Below are 15,966 nucleotides of genomic sequence, written 5' to 3' on the forward strand. Positions count from 1 at the left end.
GGGATAATTTTTCGCACACGAAAATTTGAAAACTTCTAAGTTTCTGAAGTTCCTTCCTTCTCAGTGCTGATCTGTGGAACAGGATCACATCACTTGAGAATTTGTTAAAAATGCAGAAATTCTAGGTCTACTGAATCAGTATCTGCAGCATGGGAATATTTTTAGAAAGCGATGGGCACATCAAATAATGAGAACTGGTACAAACCTCAGCATTAAGGGATAATAACATGCCTCCTCAAATGGAAAGTGAAAAAGCTGGAACTTCATACACTTAACTTTTAGTTTTTGCTGAATTGAGTCCGTTGAATCTTCATTTTCTTCTGTTACAGGAGGAGGTCATGGCCCACGTTATAGGATCACACTGTCTTGACTCTGTGTAGTTGACAAGTTATGGAAAATGCTGCCGCACTAACCAGACTCCTGAAGGAGTGAGGCCCATCAGATAGGAAAACCCTAGCTGTCTTGTTATCTCTGCATTCGGTCTGCTGCACAAAACTGAACTCTGAGATGACGTTGATCAGCACTAACAACTGAAACAAGAGGAAGGAGAATTTGAGCAAGTGGAAAATTCTGGAAAGGGGACCCCAGGGAGCAGTAGAAGTTAATACCAACATAAGTGCCTGTACCTCTTATGCCACAGTTATCACCCTGTTACTGTGGATTAAAGGCTGCCTATTAATGAAGACCCCATGGAAAGATTTCTGGGAGAAAATTGGTAACCATCTTGCAAGATAATCAATTTCCTCATCCCTTAGGATCATTTAATATTTTAGGGAATCCAAGTATTTCTCATATCTCTAAATTCCACTTTTTAATGTACTTTAGTCATTAGAAGTTTATGATAGAAAAAACAACCGATTTCTTGAACTGTTTGCAATATGTAGTTCATATATGATAGGGTATCTGTTAAAAGTTGTGTAAAACTGCCATTAGATTCATATGGCATTAGATTCATTAGATTCTTGGCTGATACAGTGGGAACAGGTGTAATGTTTTAAAAATCAAATTGCCCCTAGTAGCTCTTAGCCGAGTAACTTTGACTTCAGCTAAAACATTCTAATAGAAAAAAGAAATAAATGTGCACAGAAATGAATCTGGTAAAAGTATAGAGCAAGAAGGGATTCTGAAAATATTTTAGTTAACCCAAAACATTGATTTACATACGCGTTGTACATATATATTTACCCCAAATTATAGAAGAATCAAGCAATCATGATTTTCTGAAAAGTTTATATCCTTTATATTTAATTTCAAAAACTTGGCTTTCAAGGTCTTTTAAATTTAATCTTAAAGGAGGAATACAGAAAATGTGAAAGAAGAGGATGTATTAAATCTACTTTGAGGTAAAAGAATTCATGACAAAGCAGTCAGGCCTCAGGAAGGTATTAGCACCCTCGTGAAAAGTGAATGTAGACAGTATTAAACCTTTAAAAGCTTACTTTGAAGGAATGTGGAATTGGCTAATATCATTTTAGTGAGAGGGAAAGAATAGACAGTGTTACATTATTTATTTCAGGATCTTTGAAGGCAGTTTTTCTCTCCCTTTTCTCACTGGTTCATCTCAGTGTTAATGAGCATTCAGCTCATATATCAAAGAGAGACTAATAAACTTTTAAATATCAATCCAAAGGAGATCTTTATTTTTTTACTTGGAACAGTGAAACAGTGAAGATAACTTAAAATATTCAAACTTGAAAATATATAATGAGGAAGCTGGAGGAAGCATGAAACTATACTATTTTAAAGAATTTTGACTGTATATTTAGCACACAGTAGTAAGGGGAAAAATTGCTTTAAGGAATTGACAATGTGGACTTAGGTATAGGTAGTAAAAATTTAGAAATGTAGCCTATTGTATTTGCTTTTGAAATGATAAATGTGAGCATTTAGATACTAACTTTATTATAATCTATAAGGATGAGCTGATTGAAAGTTTGAAAATAAAATGTTAGTCTTGCAACTGATACTAAATTAGGAAAGAAAGTAAAAAATGGAGGGTCATTCTGGGCACCATGAAAGAATTCAATCATTGTACTGCAGTTGCTGAGTCTAACAACAGTAATCATGTTTTGAGTTTGGAATAGAGGAAAATTTTTTTTGAAGACAGCAAATCAGGTTTCTCTGAATGACAGTGTCACAATGTGTCAACTGAAAAGAGGTTTTAAGTTAGAAAAATCCTTCACACTTATTCACCCTATTCAACAGAGAAAAACAATTATTATGCAAGAACAGAACATACACCTAGGCATTAAGGAGCACTCTGGGAAGCCTGTGTGCAGCTGAACCACACTGGTTCTGAGCACACAATTTAGGAAAAAGTTGGAATACAGACTAAGAAGCAGGTTATCTCAGAGAATGAAAGTGTGCTTCTTCTTTCAGGGCTGAGGTTTCGTTATTGCTGCTTCCACTGTTTTGTGGTTACTTTGGGCATATTTCTACATTTCTTCTTATATTGTCAATTACTGTTTTACTGCCTTGATGCTTAGGTAGTCTGTGACTCGAAGCCCTCAAAATAACAGTGTGCATAGTGTAGAAACAGAGGTGGAGCTTTCCAGAGGAGCCATATAATCACTGACACCAAGATCAAAACAGACCTACAAATCTGCATACTATCTGATCACCTCTGAGACAGGACGGAGGACATCTTAGATAACATCTAATTCCGTTATTAAATATTCATGCTTAAAGACTGGCTTAGGTCTTAGAGTTACCCACACACAGGTGAAAGCTTAGGCGAATGGTGATTGCCTATATCAGTGGTGATGAACATTTTAGATCATTCAAAGATAACGAACAGCCTGACATGGCACAGGTACCATAGGTTCACTACCACTGGTCTAGGTCATTGTGAATTCAATCTCAAAAGAGAGATTAATTAACAACGTGTTCTATTGCAAGCAGGGAGAAAGATGTATTCCACAATTTAGCCTAGCATGACAGACTTACAGGTTATTGAGATGAATTTAATTGAAGGCTTCAAAAGAGGTACATCCTTTTCTTTTTCTCCCTCCATATTCATTTTTTCCTTAGGTGTTGTCTTCTTTTTTAAGGCTTTCTTGAAAAAGTTGTGCTTCCCACCTACAGAAATGTGAATTGCAAAGCACTGTATGTAAATTGTGAAGTTGAAAACTTCTCCACACTTGCTTTCCTTCTCTAAGCCAGCTTCTCACATTTACAAACCTCTGTTCTCCTCTAAATGTCCCTAGTTTTTTACTCTTGCTAACAAGAAAAGATTCTATAGAAAATTCAATAAATTTATTAGTGATTGTGTTTTCTTCTGCACTAGTAAATATATCTGCAAAGAAGATTGAAGATAGAGGAAGGCAGAGGGTTCCTCCTCACCAAACCCGAGGAACTAATGGAAACCATTCAGGCATTTTAGCATGCAGAACAGCGAGATGGTATGGGATAGTTAGGAGGTCTCCTCATTTCTTGAAATCATTCTATTTATTTATAATACTAATATAGCTTACATTTATAAGGAATATGATGTGTATGTTAGAGGGATGTAATAAGGATTGTGGTCTCATTTTCATGTCACGATAGATTTTTTTCTACAGTTCAGTGATCTTCTAGGCTGATATTCTAAATCTCAACTTTCAAGAACAAGCTGACTTCAAAACATGAACATAAAACATCCTTGAAGATAAATGTATTCTCCAACAGGTACATGGATATAATACAAGCCAAAGCCAAATAATATAATTTTAAGAAAATAATTTGATTTTATGTGATAGATTTTTTTTCCTTTAACTTGGATAAATGAGAATGTGGTCATACTATAAAAATATTGATGGGAGAAAATTATAGAAAGATGATACATGATAAGAACAAGGAAAATTCTGTTGAGAAATTGTTTGCAATGGTATTGCAGAGCATAGTAATCTATTTTTTTCTTTTCTGTTATATATGTTGAATTAGCATCTGCATATATTGGATGTCAATTCAAAAATAAAATTAATTTTGAAAAGCAAAAAATAGAACGATGAATTAGGATTCTATCAGGAAATAGTGTATTTAAAGTTGGCAACTGAGAGGAACTTGATAAAGGGACCAGTTTTAAAATAATAGGTAGTATCTACAGGGAAAGCAGCAAGGGACATTGCAGTATGAAAGAGCTAGCAAGAGTGGGATCTCCTAGCCATCCAGATCCTGAAAAAAAAAAAGAGAGTAACCTTCCGGGAAGAGACACCAGTGGGCCTAAGGGCTGCCTTAGCAAGAGTGGTCTCCTAGCCATCCAGATCCTGAAAAAAAAAAAGAGAGTAACCTTCCGGGAAGAGACACCAGTGGGCCTAAGGGCTGCCTTAGAGGTGACCTCACAAAGCTGGGGAAATAAAAACCTTAGCCAGCTGCACTCTCTCTCTATCCAAATATTGCCTGTATCTCCTTCTCTTTGGCATAACCCAAAGGAAAGCTAAAGTGCAAGGGAGCTTGAGAACATATGGCAGACCAGCTCTGCAGATGACAGAGCTTGGTAGGAAAGGGTAAGGAATGGGTCTGGAAGGCCAATTGGATATCCAACCCGATTGCCTTTGACATCATATCAAATTTAGCTCAACTCCTGTTAGTGTGTTTAATTTTTCCATTTTCAAGACTAATCTTTGTAGCATTTCATTCATCTCCATGTTGATACTTTTCTAAGGTACCAGTATATTTCTCTTCTCATTTAGTCCTTAACAATTTTATAAGGTTTTATTGCTATTTGTCCTACTAATGTCATCCTTTGGAGCTTAGTATAGTTATGGTTGCCACTAGTAAGTGTCAAAAGGAGGTACTAACCTGACAACAATTCTTGGGTTCCTCAGGTGGTCTATAGATCAGGAGGACACAGCATATGAGCTATTAGCAAATATGTAATTGTTCTCAAACTACCATTACTGAGATTTTTATGTCAAAATGATAAAGATGGTTGGTTACTAAGGACCAGAAATATAAAACAATCTGCTCTAATTTAGGTCCCCCTACTTTGACGCAACAAGAATTAACATAGATATTTTTCCAGTTTCTCCCTTTCTAGAATTCTATGATAGTGAATCAAATTTTGCTTATTCTCTCAATTTATTCAGGAAGAAGCTTTTAACTAATAAAAGAGATGTGAGGTCAAGTTCTGTCATACAGTGAAGTAATTTCAGGAGAGTAGCAAAGAATATTTGTGTGGGTCCTAGATGTGGAGAAAAACAGGATAATTGTGAAGAAATTTTTGAAACATCTTGCATATAAAAGAAATGGGAAAGCAAAAGGGATTGTTGAAGAATATGTATCTGGAGCTTAGCATTTTTCTTTAAAAATTTTATTAGTATATTTTTGTCATACATAATTACATTCATCTTTATTTTCTTTTTATTGGCACATATTTTTTCTCTCATTGAGTTTATTGGTACATTTTAGGTACACAGTACAGTTCATTCATCTTTGGGATCTTGTACCTTTACATGACAGGTCTTGGTTCTCATTTTTCCACTTGTCCCTGCCCTCCCTTCACCCCCTCTTCCCTTCCCTATTTACAAATTCTTTATTTCCATAAAATGGATGCTTTTTAATGGCTGAGTAGTTTTCATGTATGCAAATATTTTGAATTTTTCTGAGATTTTTTTGCTGCTAATTATATTAGTTCAAACAATGTCACTACTTTGAATCAGGACTATGTACAGACCAAATTTATAAAAATTACTAATTTTAAAGTTGCCACATATAATTCTAGGCCTTTGATAGACACATGGTTATGTAAGTCATCTTAGAAATAAAGTATTCATAAATAGGGAAGGGAGGAGGGGGTGAAGGGAGGGCAGGGACAAGGGCAAAAAATGAGAACCAAGACCTGTTATGTAAAGGTACAAGATCCCAATAATGAATGTAACTGTACTGTATACCTAAAATGTACCAATAAACTCAATGAAAAAAAAATATTAGTTGAACACATGCTGCCAGAAGTAATGGAATAGGTCTTCTCAAACTGAGGGAGATTAGTTTGAGTATTTCGGAGTAGATTAATGGCAATGTGTCTTTCGCTGTAATAATTTTTTAAAAATTTAAACCTTCTCTGTATGTTTTGATTACTATTCCTTGATCAAATGTTTATGGCAATTTATGTGAAATAAAAACAGTGGGTCCTCATCCACTTTACTCACTAGATCGTTGTGTGCCTTGTAGCTCTTCTCCAAAGTCAAAATTAGCATGAAAGGTAAACATTTTGAATGGATTCAAGTCATTGAGGCAGCATTGACAACACATCTTAGATAGTTACGTAAGAAAACATCCACTTTTGAAGATGGTGAGAATGATGGGATAAGTATGTTCCAAAAGGGGAGTATTTTCAGGAGGGGATTAATGGAAATTTGTCTCTCATTGTAACACATTTTTTAAAAAAATTTAAAATTTAAACATTTATTTTGTATTTCAGTCCCACTTTATAGTTTGTTTTGTTTTTTATTTTTTATTAATCATAAAAGCCAGATCCTTGTGCATGCTAGGAATTTGCTGTACCAATAAGCTACATTCCCAGTCTCATTGAACTTAAAATCTCCCCCCCCCCGCAAATTATTGACCTTTTAGGAATAGGATGGAATTCAACCTGTAAGCGCTGAGACTAATATGAAAAGCTTCTCAACTTGTTAAATTTCAAAGTTTTTAACTTATAAAAACTCTGAACTCTAATTTTTTGGCTAATAAAACTCTGAACTCTAATCTCTGAAGTCTAATTCATTGTTTTGCTAATAAAAGTTAAATGAGATAATAGGAACATATTTGTGTAATGGCAATGTGTTGGAAAAGTGTGTGTGATTGATTGGAAGCAAAATTATGTATATCCATGGTGGTAAACCTTTTTTGGACATTAGGGTTTTGAGAACTTTGAAAATTGCTATTCACTGGAGTAAGTCCCCAGACATTTGACATAGTTATTCTGGATGTTGGCATCAGAATATTGTAGAGCCTCCCCAATAATTCTGTTAAGTAGCTAATGTTGATGTCAACTTATACCATAAAGTTCATTATTTCAAGATGATGGATTTTCTTTTTATACTCATCAGTAATGAAATTAGGGATTCTATCTCCTTTTAATGTAATTTAGGCCACCAGGAAGAATTTGCTGGAGCACCTGCAAGGCACTTTTGATACTTCCTGTAGGATGTGCCACCTTTTCCCACCTATGAAGGCCTCCATTGGAATGGTCAGAGGTCATCAAGAGAAAATGAAATGAGCAAGTTAGGCATGAGCCATGATGAGCTGATGTGGATTACATTTATGTCTCAGCATCATAAGCAATGGTAGAATCTGTGGCTAGGAAGTCTTTATGATCTACTGGCTTTTAGAATATTCTGTTGACTCATATCCCTCTGGCAATCCCTTCTCTATCTTGCCTATCCTCAGAAAACATTACCAAAACTTTGTTGTAATGAGCAGCTATATATTTATTTCATTTTATTTTTCTTCTGCCAGAATTTATTTAATGTGAATTATTCTTGTGCAATACAATATTAGAAGTTTATTTATAGAGAGCACACACACACACACATATAAAATTTAGAATTTGATTTTTAAATTTAAACATGTGATAAGTGACATCAAACTCTTGATTATTTTTGCTAAATATCTGTAAAATTTATTAACACATTTTTTTACTTTCCTTGGATGACATATAGTCCCATTCTTACAAAGAATTTAAAAATTATTCAATCTATGCTTGTGTATGTCTGATGATAAAACAAGTTTGGAAACTTTCAGTCACATTCAAAATAGTCATTTTAATTGGTACCAACATCCCCAGACCTCCAATTGTGCTTCTATTTAAGTAAGACCATAATATTTCTTTTAGCAAGTGGTTGCAAATAGAAATCATTAAGCATAGTGATGATACTTGACTCTTATAAAAGGTTATAGAGAGGTAATTTGCTCTGTATGTCAATGGCATTGATTGTACATTGGAGAAATATAATGTATCATCTAGCAAATCTCATAAACATAGAACTATTTCTACTTTTAAAATGAGTCATCAGACAGGTCTTTGAAAGTTCCTGTCAAACTGGTAAGCTAACACACTATTCTTGGCATGGTAAATGGAAACTAGTGGTTTATTTGTAGGAAATTATAAAGATATTAAAACACCTTGAGAGTTATTGTAAACAAATTTGCTCACTATTCTGTTATAAAGACTTTGAAAATATAGAAAAGTCCTAAATATCTAACAATTGCATAATAGTAAATAATATTTTATCTATTGGATGAGTTAAAAATCTTATAATTATACCTTTAAAATGATTAGATAGTAAATCTATATTATGTGCATTTTTCCACAATAAAATAACAGTAAAATATGGAAGCAATGTTTATTGGCATATATTATATTAGATTAAAAAGATATATTTTGAACTAACCATTACTAAAATTATGAAAAACATGTACACAGACAAAGATAAATGCTATATCAAAGTTAAATTGTATGTTTTAAAGTGGTGAGATCATAATTTTTATTTACTGCTCAACATTTAAAATATGTTACATTAAAATAAGCTCTAATGCTCTGTAAGTACAAAATGGATTGCATAAATTTTCAAAGGAACTATTTTAAATTGTGATCCTCATTAGTTTTGTCATCTAATCAGATGTGGATAGGAGCTCAATAATTTACTTTTATTTTTGTACTGCATGTTTCATGCAAGATGTGACTGTACATGGATTTATAGATACAAGCAAGAGAAAACAGTTATATTAGATTTTGTGTGGGTGAGAGACAGAGGTAGCTATTCAATATCTCATTTGAAAAACAAGACAAAAATAATCAGGAAAAAATACTGCTGATGAAACCGTTGAAAATATAATGGCTATTTTTATTTTCTGTGGTACAGGAATGCCTCATCATTCTAGCTCAGCTGAGTACTGAGGAGTTAATAAAACTTTTAAGTACTAAAACTATGCAGCAAATAAACACTGTATTTATGAGAATCTTGCTGGAATGTACCACATACTATCCTGTTTTCCTAAATGGCTTCTATGGAATTTAATCTGATCTTTTGCATTTGACTTACACTTATGGCCCTATACTGGGGAGCTGGTACTATTCTTCAGTTTTTGTAGCTCCTCTATTTCTTCCCGTGCTATCAAATGTCACTTCTTTAACAAATGATCCAAGATTGTTTCAGCAGAACTAACTGCTGTATCAGTTAAATTTTCATATGTCCAGTTTTTCCCAATCCACAAAACTCTATATAACCAGCTTTCTTGAGCTTTATATTATGTGGTAATAAATAATAATAATGTATAGTTTGGCTACCCTGGGAAATAATGGGCTTTAATTTTTTGGAATGTTCCTTTGGCAATTTAGAGACCATGCTTTTAATACTTCATTTTACTGAGGTACTATAATATTAGAAGCAGCAGAAAATGGGTATATCAAGGGAAGAGTGTTGGCAAGCAAATTATATTTGTTGCTGTTTTGATATTGTTCATCTTTAGATTACAAGGAATGATGACAGTTGCATGAAGAGAACACAGTAAGAAGTAATTCAAAAGGGAAGATAGAAGTTGGAAGACTTCCAAATAGGCAGATGGTGACACACAGAATAATGAAGTGAAAGGAAAGGGAAGAAAAGTCACTTTTATTAGATCTTTCTATATTTAGTGTGTATGAGGCCTTGTCCATAGCAAGTGAATGTCAATTTTTCTAAATATCCAGCACAATCCATACTGAAAGGAAGAATTAAGAGACTACATAAGTTGCAAACAATAGGAAGAAGAGGCTAAACATTTATACTGTGTTCAATTATGACTGAGTTTTTTAAAACACAATCTTATTCTCTTTCTCAGACTGGCTTTGAACTCCTGGACTCAAATGATCTTCCTGCCTCAGCCTCCTGTGTAGCTGGTACTACTAGTACCTGCCACCACATCCTACTAAACTATTCCTACTAATCATGGTACTCTGAAGCCAGTACCAGAGAAATGACATAAAACATGTCCAAATTCATGAACTGCAACAACTCCACCCAACTCTTATGGTTATGATGTGGAGTAGGAAGTCACAGAACTTGAGGCCCACGATTACACTTACTCCAGTGAATAGAGGGTTGTTCTAAAAGGTCCAAGATCTGGGATCTATTTGCAGGCTCACCTGTTTATAGATCATAGAAGTCCTTTTCTTTCTCTGTATGTTTTTAAAATGTAAGTTATAAAAGGAAAGTGTAAAGTGAGATATTTCTATGCCCTCTTATAGAGCTCAAAAGGAAAGTTGTCCTCTTGCACAGCTTCTTCCTGACTCTGGAAGAGGACCAACGCCTCCTTCACGAAAGCGCTACTCCCTTTCTCTTGACTCTCACGATGTGCTTCTCTTTTGGATTTCCAAGTATTCTTGTAATTGCTTCTCCTTAGCTTTGTCAGCACTTTATTTTCTGCCAGTCTTCATACATTAATTAGAAGCTTTCAAGCTTAGCTCTAGGACTTTTTTTTTTAACCGTCTAACTTCTATTCTCAGTCACTTCATCCATTTTCATTTTCTAATTTAAAATTTTTGAAGTACAACAATAATATACAGAAAAGCACACACAGCATAAATATATAGCTGTATAGATTAAAAGAAGATTATGTTACACATAACTAGATAAGTGTCAAAAATTAAAATACCGTTAATAGAAATATAGTCTGTGGTCATAAGCTACTGAGCTTCGGGGACCAATCTTTTAATACATTAGCCTCTAAGTTTTTTATTGGGAAGGATGGGGGAAAGGAAATAAGGGAAAATAAAAAATATGACAAAATGAAAAATTGAAATAAAGTATCTGTAATTAGGGAAGGGAGGAGGGGATAAAGGGAGGACAGGGACAAGGGAAAAAATGAGAACCATGACCTGTCGGGTAAAGGTAAAAGATCCCAATGATGAATGTAACTGTACCATACACCTAAAATGTACCAATAAACTCAATGACAAAAAATATTTTAGTGTTTTGGATATCATCAAGATTTGGAATAGTGGTAATCATTCTTGTGACATGCTAACAAAAGAGTGTGTTTTAATCAAAATAAATATACAAATGCAAAGAAAGTTATAGTAGAACTGCATGTTAAGAAAGTGTACTGAGTATCTATTGCTATATGCTAAATTACTCTAAAACAGTCACTCAAGACAACAAATTTTATTATCTTACAGTTTCTGGGGCAAGAATCTTGGATTATTTACCTGAGTACCTCAGTTCGAGTCTGTCATTGCTGCCGGCAGGTCTCAGGAATTCTGCTCCAAGACTCACTTATGTGTCCATGACAATATGCAGCTGTCTTCCTTTAAAGCAAGCGGTCAAAAAAGAGAATGAGACCCTGCCCAAGAAGGACACCACAATCCATTTGCAGTCTAACCTCAAATGTGACAGCCATCATTTCCGCAATATCCCATTTGTTAGAACAAAGATGCTCAGTCCATCCTGTAGGAGAGGAAGCTTCAGAGGCTGCCTGTCACAGTGGCATATACATTCTTATAAAATAATCATAACTCTGAAAATAGTAAGATTCTGAATGATAATGCATTGATAAAGATGATTCTCAGTTTTTATTTTACATATAGCTCTATCCTTTGAATTTTGAAAATGTTAATATTTTACAACCAAAAAGAAAGAACAAATAAAAGTAGTATAAATGGTAAATGTAATTTTAAGGTCTTCTTTTGTAGTATCTGAATATTCAAGTTTCTATCATATTAAACTATTATATTTCATAGGGGTTGACATGAATGTGAAAAATCTGACCTGGGCTCCACTCCCTAATTTTTTTATAAGCCAGTCCTCTTGGATTTGTTCTGGAAGAGCATGAATGATAATTCTTACAATAATGTAGATGGATCTGTTATGAATTTGGAGAAAGAAATGGGCTGTCCTCATCAAGAGACCCCTTGTCAAAACAAAAACCTTAGGAAATTCAGGGTTTGTTTTAATAAGGGACTCTTGCTCAGCAATTAATCTCTCATAAGATATTGAAGGTTAACTCAAAATGTCAGAATTCATTTTAAAAATAAGGTAATTCCATGGAAACAGTACCAATATTATCAAGAAACATATAATATTCTCCCCCTAAAGAACTAAGTTCTAAAGTTGGTTTAAAATTCTTTTTTTAAAATTCTCTTTACATTTAAAATCAGCAGGTGAGAATTCATAAAGCACTTAAATAGTCCTCATTCTGCTTGGCTTCCAAAAAGTTTAATGATACAACAAAGTGAGTTATGGGTTACTGCAGGTGTTGGGGAAGATAAACATCTGTTTCTTAATCATGCATTTTTGGAACAAAGAGTATAATGGAGTAAATCCTTAATTCCATCATTGCGGTGTAAAACTGTACTATAAAAGGAATGCCAAACTAATGTTATATTTCAAAGATATTTTCCGATTTGCTTCACATAACTATTTCCCCTTACCAAGTTTGAATTTTTCATTCTGTCTCTGGTGCAAACTTCAAGTTGGTATAAACAAAAGTAATTTTTAGAAAACAAAGAGAAGTTTATCTTTATTTATACTTATCTTCTCCCAACAATGATTTATCTTTTTATTTTTTGAAGATACATGTAGATTTTCAGAGTGCAGTTCAAATAATTTTCACAGATATAACCTACATACCTATCAAGATACAGACTATTTCTGTCACATTAGACATTTTTTGAGCCCTTAATAAGTAAATCGTCACCAAGCCACTTACTTCCCACCCTATGTCTGTAAGTCACACTAGTATCATTTGTTTGCTCTTTTTTGTTGTTAAGTAATATCATGGTTGTATAGTTCCTTCTTTGTGGTGCTTGGGTTGTTTCCAACTTGGGGATTTTACAAATAAAACTACTGTAAACACTCTTCTTGGTTTTTAAATTTATTTTTTATTAGTACGTGTTTGCAGTACTTAATGTTTACATTCCTTGTGGACAGTTCACACACACGCACATATATCTCATATTTTATTTCCTTTGACATCCTCTTTTTTTGTCTTCCCTTCCCTTCTCTCCATCTCTAGATCCCCTTCCCATTCAAGAAAGCTCTGTCTCCCCAATTCCCATTATCTTTTATTTTGCTCTTTACTCATATATTAGGTTTCTCATATAAAGACCATGGCATATTTAAGCTTGTGCATCTGATTTATTTCACTTAACATTACAGTCTTGAGGTGCATCCATTCTCCTACAAAAGACGTTTATCTTTATGGCAGAGTAGTATAATACTCTATTGTGTATAAATGCCAACTTTTCTTTGTTCATTTATCTACTAATGAACATATATAGGGCTTCCAAGATTCAGTGTTCTTTTAAAACAAGTTTTCTATTAGTACATGTTTGCGATACATAATGATTTTGCTTTGGGGGAACTGGTACACATGCATAGCACATCTTGATCATTTTGACTCACTCCATCCCTATGCCTTTTCCTCCTACCAGATCCCCTTCTCATCTTGAAAAATCTACCTATTTGTTTCCTAACAAGGCTCCTTTTTTGTCTTTTAAATTATTTATATTTTGGGTCTTTTATATAAGAGAAGCTATGTGATATTTAACTATCTGTGTCCATACATTTTCCCCAAAACAAGTCAAATTTAACTCTTTAATGATTGAGCTGCAGTCCCTTGGGTATAGAAGCCATGCTTTCTTTATCCATTCATCTATTGATGGGCATATAGGATGTTTCCCTAACTGAGTAATTGTGTACTGTGCTGCTATAAACATGTGTATGTGTGTATCACTGTAACATTGATGACTTCAATTCTTTTGGGAAGGTACCCAGGATAAGTGTAGCTCAGTCAAATGGAATTTCTATTTTTAGTTTTTTTGAGGCAACTTCATACTGATTTTCATAGTGGTTTTAATAATTTACACATCCACAACAATGTAGAAGGGTTCCTTTTTCTCCACAAACTCCCCAGCATTTGTTGCTTTTGAGTCCTTGATGATAGCTATTTTTATTGGATCAAGGTAGAATCTGTGTTATATTAATCTGCATTTCTCTAATGGACAAAGATAATAAACAGTTTGAAGAAATTGCACTTTGTTTAAGCACAATGAACATCTTATTTATTAAATTCCTCTTTAGTGTATTTACATTTAAGCTCATTGAATGTCTTATGCACTTGATTATTTGATCTTTTTTTTTTTTAGTCCATTCACTGCCTATTAGATCAGGTTTTGAGGGAGTTAGGAGTTTTAAGAGGTATCTTGTTGCCTTATTTTATCATTTTTCAGATGTTTCTGTGGTGGGGGTCTTGGTAAAAATCTCTATCACTAGAGTTGAAATCTCTGTAGTTAGTGTATATCTCCCTGTGGTATGACCTCGGCTGATGTGTTTTGGTGTTCATGTATCTATTCTCCCTATTAAATTTATAAGGATCAGTCTCAATCACTACACTGCAAGGAGAGAAAAACTACCAGTCATATCAGCATCTATAGAACCAACAATGTATTAATCATATAATTGAACATTTGTTTTAAAATTTCACACTTTTCTCAATACTAAAGAAGATAGTGAAATAGTACGGATAACAGGCTGAGATGTAAAGGACCAACGAAGAAAAAAGTAAAAAGGAAATATTTAAGAAAAAATGGAGGAAGAAAAAAGGCAAGGGCAAAGGAAAGACAAAATAATAGGACTTTGGTGCTATTTTTATATCTGAAATGGAGGGAGGAAGAAAAGAGTTTTGAAAGGTTATTGGGGAGGTTCAGAAAGAAAGAAGAAGGAATGAACTTGTATGAGTTAGGGCTCATGAGGGGAATGGATTTAATATAAAATATATAAAATGCATATGATCTGTAAAGGTTCTACAAAGTAGGTTTACAGTGGCCACCTGGAGAGTAAGGGTGGAAGAACTAAAAAAGGCCACTGCAGAGTGGAGAGCCAGATGATCCAGGCGGATCTCTGAGTACCGGAGATCACTGCAGAGTCCGATACAAATCTGTAGTGTGCAGCTGAGGATCTGCATTGAAAAGGTGAAGAATCGGCAATGGAAGCCTGAAGATGGGTTCCAAAAGCAATGGAGAAGATTCAAGCTCCAAAAGAAAGCAAAAAGTGAGACTACGTGCTTCTTTCCCTCTTTATTTTATCCGTGCTACAAGTTTGGGTTGGTACCACCCACATCCAGAGTGAGTCTTCCCTCTTCAATAAGCCAGTTATCCAGGTACACACAGAACTCTGCTAAACTATCTGCTAGGCATTTCTTATTCAAGGCAACACCACAATTAATTATCCCAGAAGCATGGTTGGAGATAGACAGAAGCTCTAAGAAGGTAGGAATCAATTAAAATGCTGAGAGAAAGTTTGTGTTTGAATCCTGTACACTCAGATTTTGATAAGGATTAATTTGACATGACCCTGAAATATATTACATAAAATAAAGCAATAATTAATCCTTATTCACCAGTTCAAATATAAAATAGTTCACATATATGTTCTAAGAGAGGAATAAAGGGAAGACAACAAAAGAAGAGAAAAATAAAATAAAATAATTTTTAAAATGTGCTGATAGTATTTATGTCATGCAAAAGCAGGGGAGGGGGAGTGGAATTTGAGAGGGTGTGAAAGGGAAAGTAAGAAAAGTCAGGGAATAGTTGAAATGGAAGGTATGAGGTGGGGTTGTGTCAATTTATGACCAAACTGAAAAACTAGTTTTACTAACCCTATGACACAATCCTTGGCAGGGGAGAAACTAATGTGACCAGGTGAGGAGCTGTAAAGATAAAAGCACTGATTCTTAATCTTAAACTCTTAGCAGCACAACATTGACTCCCTATGTCTTACTAAAACAATACCAGAATAAAGACACGAAAAGAGAAAGGAAAAAAGAATGAAAATAATTTGTGTTAATAGTATTTGGATAACTCACAAGTAGGAGTAGAAGGAATTTAAGATAGACTGAAGGAGGTCCAGGGATTTAGTTCAGTGGTTCTGCCAGCTGCCTTGCAAGCAAAAGGTCCTGAGTTCAATCCCTGGTATAAAAAAAAAAAAAAAAAAAAAAAAAAAAAAAAAA

General features: G+C 34.2%; 1 long non-coding RNA gene across 1 annotated transcript; it reads right to left on the minus strand.

Annotated features, from left to right (window-relative positions):
* Positions 1-333: 333 nt before the first annotated feature.
* LOC117283674 lies at positions 334-11,259 on the minus strand. The gene is made up of 3 exons (XR_004514699.1): positions 11,168-11,259; positions 2,947-3,078; positions 334-530 (listed from the first exon to the last, which is right to left on the minus strand). It is a non-coding gene; the product is annotated as an uncharacterized LOC117283674 (long non-coding RNA).
* Positions 11,260-15,966: the final 4,707 nt, after the last annotated feature.

Source organism: Fukomys damarensis, unplaced genomic scaffold (genome assembly GCF_012274545.1).
Source record: "Fukomys damarensis isolate Sample0158 unplaced genomic scaffold, DMR_v1.0_HiC HiC_scaffold_29, whole genome shotgun sequence".
Taxonomy (NCBI): Eukaryota; Metazoa; Chordata; class Mammalia; order Rodentia; family Bathyergidae; genus Fukomys; species Fukomys damarensis.